Raw genomic sequence first — 14,399 nt, forward strand, 5'->3', positions numbered from 1 at the left:
GATGAATGCTATGATGATTGTTATGATCCCGTTGATTCTCTTGAAATATCCCTTTTTGATTATGCTTGCTATGCTTGTGGCCAAGCTGCCAATATGAATGATGCTTATGGAGATGAACTTGCTATAGTTCCTTACGTTAAACATGAAATTGTTGCTATTGCACCCACACATGATAGTCCTATTATTTTTTTGAATTCTCCAAACTACACTATATCGGAGAAGTTTGCTGTTATTAAGGATTATATTGATGGGTTGCCTTTTACCGTTGCACATGATGATTTTGATGAATATAATATGCATGTGCTTGCTGCTCCTACTTACAATTATTATGAGAGAGGAACTATATCTCCACCTCTCTATTTTTCCAACACGATAAAATTGCAAGAAACTGTTTATACTATGCATTGGCCTTACTATGTGTGCATGAATTGTTCTTTTATGACATGCCGATGCATAGGAAGAGAGTTAGACTTCGTTGTTGCATGATATATGTTGCCTTGTGCTCATTACTAAATTACAAATCATTGCTAATTAAAATTGGCTTTGATATACCTTGGGATCCGGGTGGATTCACTACTTGAGCACTATATGCCTAGCTTAATGGCTTTAAAGAAAGCGCTGACAGGGACACAACCAGAAAGTTTTAGAGAGTCATTTATTTCTGTTGAGTGCTTTCATATAGTTTAAAAACAACAAAAATAAAGAGGGGAACCCAAAACTTTTCAAAAAGGAAAGTGAAAGTGAGAAAGACAAGCATTGTTGAAGTGGGAGAGCTCCTTGAACTTTGTTCGTGCTCACGGCAACTTTGTGAATCTTGATTACAGAAACTTTTCAACAAAATAATTATCCCCTTGTACAATTCCATTGTATTATAAAAATAATGTGCCAAGGTTTGCCTTTAGGATGTTTACAATACTTGTTGGTTTGTACGGTGCAGGACAGAAACTTTGGCTGTAGTGCGCGATTTTTAATTTTTTTACTGGAATGTCAGATGGTTCTGATTCTTTTTGCACTGTCTTTGTATGCAAATTTTTTATTTTTCCTAATTTTGGAAGAATTGTTCAAGTATCGGAAGTATGGTGAATGTTAAGATTATTACAGACTGTTCTGTTTTAGACAGATTCTGTTTTTGATGCATAGTTTGCTTGTTTTGATGAAACTATCAATTTATATCAGTGGATTAAGCCATGAAAAAGTTATATTGCAGTAGACATAATGCAAAAACAAAATATGAATGGGTTTGCAACTGTACTTAGAGTAGTGGTTTTCTTTATTATACTAACGGATCTTACCGAGTTTTCTGTTGAAGTTTTGCGTGGATGAAGTGTTCGATGATCGAGAAGGTCTCGATGTGAGAAGAGGGAAGAGAGGCAAGACCTCAAGCTTGGGGATGCCCAAGGCACCCCAAGTAAATATTCAAGGAGACTCAAGCGTCTAAGCTTGGGGATGCCCCGGAAGGCATCCCCTCTTTCTTCAACAAATATCGGTATGTTTTCGGATTCGTTTCATTCATGTGATATGTGCAAATCTTGGAGCGTCGTTTGCATTTAGTTTTTCACTTTTCTTTTTTGCATCATGCTGGTATGAGATTGTCCTTGGTTGATTTATAGAATGCTCATTGCACTTCACTTATATCTTTTGAGTATGGCTTTATAGAATGCTTCATGTGCTTCACTTATATCATTTGAAGCTTGGATTGCCTGTTTCTCTTTACTTAGACAACCGCCATTTGTAGAATGCTCTTTTGCTTCATTTATATTTGTTAGAGCGTGGGCATATCTTTTGTAGAAAGAATTAAACTCTCATGCTTCACTTATATCTATTTAGAGAGATGACAGGAACTGGTCATTCACATGGTTAGTCATAAAACCCTACATAAAACTTGTAGATCACTGAATATGATATTTTTTATTCCTTGCAATAGTTTTGCGATATAAAGGTGGTGATATTAGAGTCATGCTAGTTGAGTAATTGTGAAATTTAGAAATACCTGTATTGAGGTTTGCATGTCCCGTAGCATGAACGTATGGTGAACCGTTATGTAACGAAGTTGGAGCATGAGGTGTTTATTGATTGTCTTCCTTATGAGTGGCGGTCGGGGACGAGCGATGGTCTTTTCCTACCAATCTATTCCCCTAGGAGCAGGCGCGTAGTACTTTGTTTCGATAGCTAATAGACTTTTGCAATAAGTATGTGAGTTCTTTATGACTAATGTTGAGTCCATGGATTATACGCACTCTCACCCTTCCATCATTGCTAGCCTCTTCGGTACCGTGCATTGCCCTTTCTCACCTCGAGAGTTGGTGCAAACTTCGCCGGTGCATCCAAACCCCATGATACGATACGCTGTATCACACATAAACCTCCTTATATCTTCCTCAAAACAGCCACCATACCTACCTATTATGGCATTTCCATAGCCATTCCGAGATATATTGCCATGCAACTTCCATCATCATCATATACATGACTTGAGCATTTATTGTCATATTGCTTTGCATGATCGTAAGATAGCTAGCATGATGTTTTCATGGCTTGTCCATTTTTTGATGTCATTGCTACACTAGATCATTGCACATCCCGGTACACCGCCGGAGGCATTCATAGAGAGTCATATCTTTGTTCTAGATATCGAGTTGTAATATTGAGTTGTAAGTAAATAAAAGTGTGATGATCATCATTATTATAGCATTGCCCCAGTGAGGAAAGGATGATGGAGACTATGATTCCCCCACAAGTCGGGATGAGACTCCGAACGAAAAAATAAAAAAATAAAAAAGAGAGAGAAAGGCCAAAAAAAGAGAAAACAAAAAAAGAGAGAAAAAGAGAGAAGGGGCAATGTTACTATCTGTTTACCACACTTGTGCTTCAAAGTAGCACCATGTTCTTCATATAGAGAGTCTCTTGAGTTATCACTTTCATATACTAGTGGGAATTTTCATTATAGAACTTGGCTTGTATATTCCAACGATGGGCTTCCTCAAATGCCCTAGGTCTTCATGAGCAAGCAAGTTGGATGCACACCCACTTAGTTTCAGTTTGAGCTTTCATACACTTATAGCTCTAGTGCATCCGTTGCATGGCAATCCCTACTCCTCACATTGACATCAATTGATGGGCATCTCCATAGCCCGTTGATTAGCCGCATAGATGTGAGACTTTTTTTGTCTTCTCCACATAACCCCCATCATCATATTCTATTCCACTTATAGTGCTATGTCCATGGCTCACGCTCATGTATTGCGTGAAAGTTGAAAAGGTTTGAGAAACGTCAAAAGTATGAAACAATTGCTTGGCTTGTCATCGGGGTTGTGCATGATGTGAATATTTTGTGTGATGAAGATGGAGCATAGCCAGACTATATGATTTTGTAGGGATGAGCTTTCTTTGGCTATGTTATTTCAATAAGACATAATTGCTTGATTGGTATGCTTGAAGTATTATTGTTTTTATGTCAAAGGATAGACTATTGCTTTGAATCACTCGTGTCTTAATATTCATGCCATGACTAGATATGTGATCAAGATTATGCTAGGTAGCATTCCACATAAAAAATTATCTTTTTATCATTTACCTACTCGAGGACGAGCAGGAATTAAGCTTGGGGATGCCGATATGTCTCCGTCGTATCTATAGTTTTTGATTGTTCCATGCCAATATTATTCAACCTTCATATACTTTTGGCAACTTTTTATATTATTTTTGGGACTAACATATTGATCCAGTGCCCAGTGCCAGTTCCTGTTTGTTGCATGTTTTATGTTTCACAGAATATCCATATCAAACGGAATCCAAACGGGATAAAAACGGACGGAGCTTATTTTTGGAATATTTGGAAAATTCCGGAAGAAAAATCCACACGAGACGGTGCCCGAGGTGGCGACAAGGCAGGGGGCGCACCTGCCCCCCTGGGCGCGCCCCTGACCCTCGTGGGCCACCCATAAGGTGGTTGATGCCCTTCTTCGGCCGCAAGAAAGCTATTTTTTGGGGAAAAATCACGGCAAAGGTTTCAGTCCAATCGGAGTTACGGATCTCCATATATATAAGAAACGGCGAACGGGCACCAGACAAGAACGCAGAAACAGAGAGAGACAGAGAGACAGATCCAATCTCGGAGGGGCTCTCACCACTCCCACGCCATGAAGGCCAAGGACCAGAGGGGAAACCCTTCTCCCATCTAGGGAGGAGATCAAGGAAGAAGAAGACGAAGGGGCCCCCTCTCCCCTTCTCTTCCGGTGGCGCCGGAACGCTGCCGTGGCCATCATCATCACCGCAATCTTCACCAACAACTTCACCGCCATCATCACCAACTCTCCCCCCTCTATGCAGCGGTGTAATCTCTCTCTTACCCGCTGTAATCTCTACTTAAACATGGTGCTCAATGCTATATATTATTTCCCAATGATGTATGGCTATCCTATGATGTTTGAGTAGATCCGTTTTGTCCTATAGGTTATCTGATGATCAAGATTGGTTTGAGTGGCATGTTTTATTATTGGTGCTGTCCTATGGTGCTCTCTGTGTCGTGCAAGCATGAGGGATCCCCACTGTAGGGTGTTGCAATATGTTCGTGATTTGCTTATGGTGGGTGGCGTGAGTGACAGAAGCACAGACCCGAGTAAGTAGGTTGTTTACGTATGGGATAAAGAGGACTTGATACTTTAATGCTATGGTTGGGTTCTACCTTAATGATCTTTAGTAGTTGCGGATGCTTGCTAGAGTTCCAATCATAAGTGCATATGATCCAAGTATAGAAAGTATGTTAGCTTATGCCTCTCCCTCAAATAAAATTGCAATAATGATTACCGGTCTTGTTATCGATTGCCTAGGGACAAATAACTTTCTCGTGACAAAAAGCTCTTTACTAAAACTAATTTAGTTGTGTCTTCATTTAAACAGACCCTAGCTTTTATTTACTCGCTCTTTATTTTCTTGCAAGCCTATCCGAAAACACCTACAAAGTACTTCTAGTTTCATACTTGTTTCCGGTAAAGCGAACGTCAAGTGTGCGTAGAGTTGTATCGGTGGTCGATAGAACTTGAGTGAATATTTGTTCTACCTTTAGCTCCTCGTTGGGTTCGACACTCTTACTTATCGAAAGAGGCTATAATTGATCCCCTATACTTGTGGCTTATCAGCCTCTATGGTGACAAACTCTTCGAGGCACTAGTGGCCCTGCGACTGCCCGCCGTCGCGCCGGAGAATGTCCACCTCGAGGTCGCGCTCGCCGCGTAGCGCCTGGCGCAGCAAGACACCATCGACATAATCACTCACGTCTGCCCGCAAATCATCCACAAGGACTACTACATGCAAGAGGAGGATGATAGGACGCTGGCCTTCTTGGGACTACTACATGCAAGAGGAGGATGATAGGACGCTGGCCTTCTTGGACCGCAGGGCAACCTTGGACGGCATTGTTCAGAAGCACGTTGAGCTTGCCGCCAACGCCGCTGCTCCCCACACGTCGGTTGGTGACCCGGTGCACTAGGGCGTGAGGATGTCATTGATGGATCCGTATGTATCTTTATCTTTCCGTCAAATCCATGTAGTAGTATATGGTACTACTAGTAATTATCTTACCTTTCACATCAACTTCATAATTTTCCTACGTACTCCATGCATGAACCGCGCCAGAACCAAACTTCTCATTACTCTAGGGAAAATCATTATTTCTATCTATCGGTCGCGCCATGGAGCAGAACCAAATTTTTACAAGTTACAAGTTCAAAAGGAAAAGCCTATCGTGTTCGCGTCGCACCCCCACATGGTTGGTCCGGCACGCCGCTCAAGGGGGAATGCATGCTCTGTTGCATTTTCACTTACAAGTGGGACCGCAGTTGAGCAAACTGACTATCGGCAAACCCCTAGCCCGCCCACCGCCCGATGGCTGAGAAAACAGGAGGGAGAAGACATGGCTGTAGCACGGACTCCAAGAAAATTGGTGTCGGATGGGACTCATGTGGGCGGCGTGTGCCGTACTGCTAGACATGAATGCTAGTTATGGTCCGTGCCACCCCACTATATCGAGGTGCTGGTTACGTAGAACAAATTTCCTGGAGTCCGTGCTCAGCCCTCCTCTATCTCTCTTCTCAGCCAGCCAGCAGACGCGCGGAGCCCATCGTCTGCTTGCTCATATGCGGTCCCACGTGTCAGTGAAAACGCAAGAGGACCCGCTGAACCTGCACATCTTTCACCTTGACGTGCTGGTGATGAAAAACAAACCCAATAAAGATCTTCGGTGGCCTCTTTTGGAGTTACTCAAGAGTAGTAAGATTCTATTTACAGTTTAACCCAAGATGCACATCACGTCGCTTCAACTACCACTCTATTTTCTTGCATGACACGACCTGGATGCTGGATGTCCCACGTGTCGGCAAAAGGAGGAAGAAATCGACCAAATCTTCGGTTGTGCTCTTGGATTAGACTAGTTGTGCTAACTTAAAATTTTATTGTGTAGAATGGATGCAAGTTTTGGTATTGGGAAGAAGAGTACAATGATATATTGATAGAGCGCAATTTAGTAGATGTTCTAGCACATTTAGCTAGCATAGAGGCTAGAGATGAGATTAGTGCACTTGTTGATAGAATAGAGGCTAGACACGTCTACTTCTTTACAATCAAAGAAGAAAGAAGCACGCAGGATCGAGCCTCCGCAGATCAACAATGAATGTATCGAGAAGGCACTAATCCAACTTACAGGAGCAGTTATGGAAGTAGGATATCTTCTAAAATGTATTCTTGTGGTTCTTGTTTTTCCAGTCAAAATTTTGGTGATGTATTTCCATGTACCAAAAAATCAATGATGAAAAAAAGATATGTGTTTGCAAAGAAAAATGTACGCGGCCGGGATGCGTCCGCGCGTTCGGCGCACGGCCACCACATACGAGAAATGGCCCGGACACGACCCCATTGCCCTACCCAAAAGGACAGAATCCGGGCAAAACGGAGGTCCGTTTGGGGTCGTGCGTTGGAGTTGGCCTTACAAGTGGGACCGCAGTTGAGTAAACCGACTATCGGCAAACCCCCCACCTCGCCCGCCGCGCGATGGCTGAGTTAGAGAAATGAGGAGGTTGAAGAGATTGCTGTAGCACGGACTCCAACAAATATGGTGTCAGATGGAAGTCGTGCTGGTGGCGTGTGCCGTACTCTTGGACGTGAATGCTTGTTCTGGCGCATGCCACCCTACTACTCCTACTACTTATAGTAGTAGCAGTATCGAGGATTCGAGGTGCTGGTTACGTACAGCGAACACATTAACATATGGCCCACCTCACACTGTGGCCAAATTTCCTGGAGTCTGTGCTAGGTTAAAAAGTGTTCTTTGTGAGGGTGGGTGGCTGGTCTCAAGTTTAAAACTTGTTGTATTACGTACGTAGACGTAGAGATAGTGCAACATGTGAAGCTAGTACAAATAGTGTACTATTGTTGATTAGCCTCATCCGATAACCTGTTGCAATGCACGTACAATTATGTATTCGGAAAATATTTTTTTGCCTCGTCGCAGCACCCACTCAGAGAAGCGACTTGAAAGCCATTCATAAATTTAGTAAGTTTATCACAGGCATATCATTTTATTACCTACAACAGGTCATCAACCCACAACGACAACAAGGAGACATTATAAATACTAAAGTTTTCATCACACAAAAAGACAAGCAATGAAATGAACTTCAACACAACCAATCCTCGGCGTTGGAAACGCTTTCTTTGAACCACAAGTGATTCTCTGGGAAGGGCCAGCTAGTGTCAATCTCGAGACCAACGCAGGACTGTTCATCCAGGCTGAAGCGGCCTACTATATCACGACCAGGGTATGGAACCACCGCAATGTCCGACGTATAGATACAGTTGCTTCTCATAAATGGTAGTAACATTGTGTCAACAGCAGTTGGATCTCCTTTCACCATCATTGGATAGTTTTGTCCAAGGAAGAGCGAGTTTGCTCCAAGACTATCAATATTGTACCAGGGAGAAGGTGTTGGTGCTAGCACACTAGTATCCATCCCGAATACCATGCAACGGGTGTTGGAATAGGTCCGGAGAGTGCGACCATGGGAGACAACACCTGCTCCCTCAGTAGTAACATCAGCAGTGGGCTGTATACAGACAAGAAGTGGTGATCCATTGGAATTAGTTGCCAGCCGCCAGTGAGCATATGGGCCATGCTCGTCCTCATGCTCGTGATCATCACCATCATCATCTCCCCCTTGGTTATAAATTTTTTCAAGTATAGGTGGTGGAATGTTCACAGGACCTTGGAAACACAAGAAGAAGGTTAATTAGTAGAGAAGGGAAACTTGCTAACTTGCATGCATGTGGATGAAACAATTATAATTACAGTGGAAGACAAACATACTGAAACTATGAGGATCCCATGCAAAAACAGTGCCACGAGTGGTGGCAGCAAACACAAGACCCTCGTATTCAATTGCACCACAGTACACATCCGTGTATAGAAACTGATTTTTCAGCAATATCCATCCAGTCAAACCACGAAGGACGGCAACAAACTTGTTGAAGATAGCAACAACTTGATAGTTCTTGTAATTCCAAGATTGGTTGGGAACTCGAGAAATTGCTATCTTCCGTAGACGACAGTCACCATGATCATATTTGAACGTACGTAGATCATCTGTGTGCTCAACCTTAGGGCACTCGGAGATTTTTGGAAGTGGAATCCGCTGACGAATGTACACATTCACAAGTTCCCACTCGCAATTGTACCCAATATAAGCAACCCAATCTCCATTTGCGCCTGCCCAAGCCTTGCCCTCAAGCGATGGCACCTTAACATCATATGTATCATTATCAAGCCGCATCAACTTGCACAAGGCGAGGCTTCCCTCGTCCCCGTGCCAGTCAGTAGGGTCACGACGGAGAAGATAGGGGAGATCAAACTGCTCCTAGACCCTTGCGTTCCTTGTAATGATGTTATTAGTTGAGTCGAGAATGTTCTTGAACGAACCTGCCATGCTAGCTGAGGTGATGACGTTGCACCGATCAATGAGTTCCCCCACCACGTCATCTTTCAGATCGGGGCAAGAATAATGGGGTCGTTTCCGGCTTGTTCCCTCCATGGAGAAGATGATCGAACAATGGCAGAAGGAAGGGTGAAGGCAAATGGAGGATGGAGGAAGAGCGTGCGACAGCAGTTGCAAATCGAGAGGGAAAGGCGAAGAGTCGATGGACGGTTGCCGGTTTGCCACAGTACACGAAAAGGCGCCCCGGCCTACACGTCCGTTCATAAATTGTTCAAAAGGACTCGCCGTCGTCTCACTGACATGTTGGAACGGGACCACATGTCAACAAAACATGGTGCGTAATTTCTCGTGCAAAATGCGATCTGGCCGCATTGGCCCGAGGTGCCGCATTAGTTATCGACCTTTGTTTTTTTAACATACAATCTGAGTGGATAGCTCCTGTGGTCATCACACGTGAGCGGATATATAGGTGGGCAGGCGGCAACAATCTAAGTGCTAAAAGAGTTGATCTTGAAAAAAGAGTTGATCCAATGCTTGGTTTTGTTTGGATTTCCAACTATGACCATTGGATAGAGTGAATCAATGGCTTACTTTTAAAGTTATTCTCATACTATAGAATGGTATAGGAACGTGGATAGATTTGGTTGATTTTATATCGCTGAATAATATAAAATATTATGAGTGCAGACGCTCCACCCCGAGGTTTGTAGCTCCTTCTCGGTCGTCGGGGATCTATGTTCTTCCACTCTTTTGTTTAAGACATGAGCTTTGTTCATCCTGTTGCCGGCACGCGGGACATCTATATGCCTCCATTTTACAAAATCATACTATATGCCTCCATGACACGCGGGACATCTAGCATCAAGGTGGCGTGTCATGCAAGAAAATGGAGATATGCAGTGCGTAAGTGAGTCGTGCACTTCGATGGCACCTAGTACTACGCAATATTTTTTCTCCTCGATGGCACATGAATAGTGCACGTACTCAATGACAGAGAACGGGATGGTAGCCATGGACAAGGTCGGCCCTTTTTGAAGAGAGTACTAATAAATACGTAACTTTGATGTGTCCCATCAACTCGCAGAATGACGAGAAGCTTGCTTACTACGCCTTCTCCCTCGCCAACGCGTGCGCGGTGGCTCGCAGCACGAGGAGAAACTATTGCTTACAAGCGGTGGACGTGCGGCAGTTCATTTGGTGTCAGATTGCCAGAAGTAGTACCATCATTATTGTTCGACTTCCGGAAGAGGAGAAGAGCCAAGCGCAAGGTCACCTACTAACCTACAGTACTACTATAGCCAAAGCTGGTCCACCTTTTTAGAGCATGGTTAATTAATATAGGCGGCTCTTGCAGCGGCATATCATTTAGAGCAAGTACTCTCTTCGTAGGATCAAAGGAAGTAAAACAAAAGGTGGAGTGGATGCTAGATTGCCAATTAAAACATGATTACATAGGAAAAAAATCCTATAGCATTCTATCCTATGAATCAAACACCCAATGTAGGAAAATTATGAGGGGGGTCTCTTCAACAGTGTTCCTCAGCTCACACCTAGCATCATGGTGGTCGAACATGGAGTCATTCATCTGGTACACGTGGCATCTCAGGTCTGGTACTCCAATATTAGGTTGGCTCTATGTGATGTGGCAACTTCATATACTAACCGGATGCTGGCTATACTACTACGGTACTCACACTCCAAGAAGTGACTCAAAAACAATTTATAAATTGAGTCTATGACACACATTTGCAAATGTACCATTTATTATATACAACAAGTCATCAACACACAACGACAACGACGATACATGTTAAATTATAGATTATTTCCAACAAAACATTCTAGTAAATACTGGAGTTTTCATCACACAACAAATAACAAGCAATGAAATGAGTTTCAACTCAACCAATCCTCGGCGTTGGAAACGCTTGCTTTGAACCATAGGTGCTCTGGGAAGGGCCAGCTATTGTCAATATCGAGAGCAACGCAGGACTGATCATCCAGGCTGAAGCGGCATATATCAGGAGCAGGGTAGGGAACCACCGCAATGTCCGAGGTATAGATACAGTTGCTTCTCATAAATGGTAGTAACGTTTTGTCAACAGCAGCTGGATCGCCTTTAACTATCATTGGATAGTTTGGTGCCAGGAAGAGCGAGTTTGCTCCAAGACTATCAATATTGTACCAGGGAGAAGGTGTTTGCGCTAGCACACCAGTATCCATCCCGAATACCCTACAACGGGTGTTGGAATAGGTCCGGAGAGGGCAACCATGGGAGACAACACATGCTCCCTCAGTAGTAACAATCTCAGTGCACTCTATACAGACAAGAAGAGGAGATCCATCGGAATTAGTTGCCAGCCGCCACTGAGTATATAAGTCTTGCTCGTCCTCATGATCGTGATCATCACCATCGCCATCTCCCCCCTTGGTTATAAAATTTTTCAAGTATAGGTGGTGGAATGTTCACAGGACCTTGGAAACACAAGAAGAAGGTTAATTACTAAAGGGAAACTTGCTAACCCACATGCATGTGGATGAAACAATTATAATTACGGTGGAAGACAAACGTACCAAAACAACGAGGATCCCATGCAAAACAATGCCACGAGTGGTGGAAGCAAACACAAGATCGTCGTATTTAATTGCATCATAGTACTCATCATCCGTGTACAGAAACTGATTTTTGAGCAATATCCATGGACGAACCGTGGAATCAGTAAAGATGGCAACAAGCTTGTCGAATATAGCAACAACTTCATAGTTCTCGTAATTCCAAGAGCGGTTGGGAACTCGACAAATTGCTATCTTCCGTAGATGACAGCCACCATGATCATATTTGAACGTACGTAGATCATCTGTGTGCTCAACCTCAGGGCACTCTAAGATTTTTGGAAGTGGAATCCGCTGACCAATGTACACATTGACAAGTTCCCACTCGCAATTGTACCCAATATAAACAACCCAATCTCCATTTGCGCCAGCCCAGGCCTTACCCTTAAGCGATGGCATCTTAACATCGCACGTATCATTATCAAGCGGCATCAACTTGCACAAGGCGAGGCCTCCGTCGTCCGCGCCCATGCGAACAGGCTTATAGCGAAGAAGATAAGGGAGATCAAACCGCTCCTGTACCCTTGGGTTCCTTGTAATGATGTTATTAGTTGAGTAGAGAATGTTCTTGAACGAACCTGCCATGCTAACCGAGGTGATGATGTCGCACCGATCAATGAGTTCCCCCACCATGTCATCTCTCAGATCGGGGCAAGAATAACGGGGTCGTTTCCGGCTTGTTCTCTCCATGGAGAAGATGATCGAACAATGGCAGAAGGAAGGGTGAAGACAAATGGAGGAGGGAGGAAGAGCGTGCGACAGCAGTTCCAAATCAAGAGGGAAAGGCAAAGAGTCGGTGGACGGTTGCCAGTTTGCCACGGTACACGAAGAGGCGCCCCGGCCGACACGTCCTTTCGGAAATTGTACAAAAGGACTCGCCGTCATCTCACTGGCATGTTGGAATGGGACCACATGTCAACAAAACATGGTGTGTAATTTCTCGTGCAAAATGCGATCTGGCCGCGTTGGCCCGAAGTGCCGTACTATTTCTCGACTTTATTTTTTTAATGGCATGCCGTTCAGTTTTGAAGCACGACTAACTGGTACTGTTTGCAGAGAAAATATAAACTACTCTACCACTACTCCACCTCTAGTACTAGTAGTATAAAAAAGATAAATTGGCTGGAGTTTCAGAGCTTTCTTGCTAAGGGCTGCCCACTTGCTTCTCACACTATCACCCTCCCTCCAGATCTAAAAACGACGACCTCTCTCTCCCTCCTCACCGGTGGTCACAGATCCGCCGGGGAAGAAAAGGACGTGCAGCGTTGATGCACTCGTAGTCGGCGAGCGAGGTCACGCACTGATGACAAGGCGCGTCCTCTCAGACCTAGCGCCCACGTGGAATGGCCTCCGTCCCCAAGCTCGCTGCCGTAGTGTGTGCGGAGGACGACGACCACGAGCGAAGCCACTTCCCGCCGACCCTCAGGTATGCTACCTCTTTCCGAACCATAACCTTGTTCTATTGCCCCATCTGCCACGTCGCTGCATGTGGATCTTTTTCCACTCCACCATCTTCCCAATTTGCTATCCTCTGCTCTGCTAGTCACGCAGACGAAAACCTTAATTTGCACTATTAAAGGAAACCCTACTTCATGCAGACTAATCCATGTGTGGGTTGAATAAGGAAAGGAAGGGAGACTGTACTGTCCAAGAGAGTAGGCATCGAACCCGCATCTAGGTTGAAAAGGGGAAAATCAGTAGCTAAGGAACGAGTCTCGTGTCTCTTGGTTGAAGAAGGGTAGAAAGGCATGACAACGCAATAGAGAATGACTAGGTCGATCGGTTTGTTGTCCTCACATAGGAAAAAGGTGGCTAAACATAACAAAAATGGGACGTAATCCACATATGCTGCCTGGATATTTGTTGCTCTGGGCTACCATACCTTCCTCACCACTCTATGCGTCCATGGAGGTACATCGTACTGGTGTGCCCACTGTCCGAATGGGCCTCCCATGCTCTTATTGTCACTTTTTTGCTGTTAGTATAACTCCAGCAGTCAAGTCAAGCAATGCTACTGCTAAAGTGATGCCACATTTAACTAATGCCACACTCAGTCTAATGCCACCGATAAATTTAAGCAATGCCATTTAATGTCACTGGATTATTTCAGGATTAGTTGTTGATTGCGGATGTATTAAAGATTTTTTAGTTAAGGCATTCTAATGCTGTTGCACTACCAGTATACCAACGATGAAACTTGTTACTACCTTCAGATTTTTGCACTGTTAATGCTTATAGATTACATACCTCACTTTCATGAGATAAGTTTATTTTTTTGTACAGTGTCACCAAAATGCCAAGGCTCTGATGTCATTTTATTTTGGTTAAACTGCACAAAAAATTATGAAGACAAGAGGAAAGGTCAAGAGTGGGCACCTCCTCCTCCGGGTGTTCTCTTGATTCGTCCGATCAAGTTTTTTTGTTTGATTGATTATCAAGATTGGGATAGCAATTTTTAAGGTCCCCCCGAGTTCGAAATGATATTTACCTTGGAGGTACATGGTTTGCAATTTTTTATACTATCATTACTTAATAATGCTAGTTACCTTCAGACTTTTGTATTTGGTTTAATGCTCATGCACAGCTAGTATACCAATGCTGAAACGTGTTACCTTTACATTTTGTATTCTTAATTCTTATAGAAATCTTCCAGTGCCAGAGTTTATTGAAATCTGTTCAGTAAAACCATTGTACTGTACCCTGGAATAAAATAACTACTGTACTGTTGCACTAGCCACTGGATTAGTGTATATTTGTAGTATTCGAAATTTCGAATGGTGTTGCATTAGCGTATGGACATAAATA

The sequence above is a fragment of the Aegilops tauschii genome, chromosome 7 (assembly GCF_002575655.3).
Source record: "Aegilops tauschii subsp. strangulata cultivar AL8/78 chromosome 7, Aet v6.0, whole genome shotgun sequence".
Taxonomy (NCBI): domain Eukaryota; kingdom Viridiplantae; phylum Streptophyta; class Magnoliopsida; order Poales; family Poaceae; genus Aegilops; species Aegilops tauschii.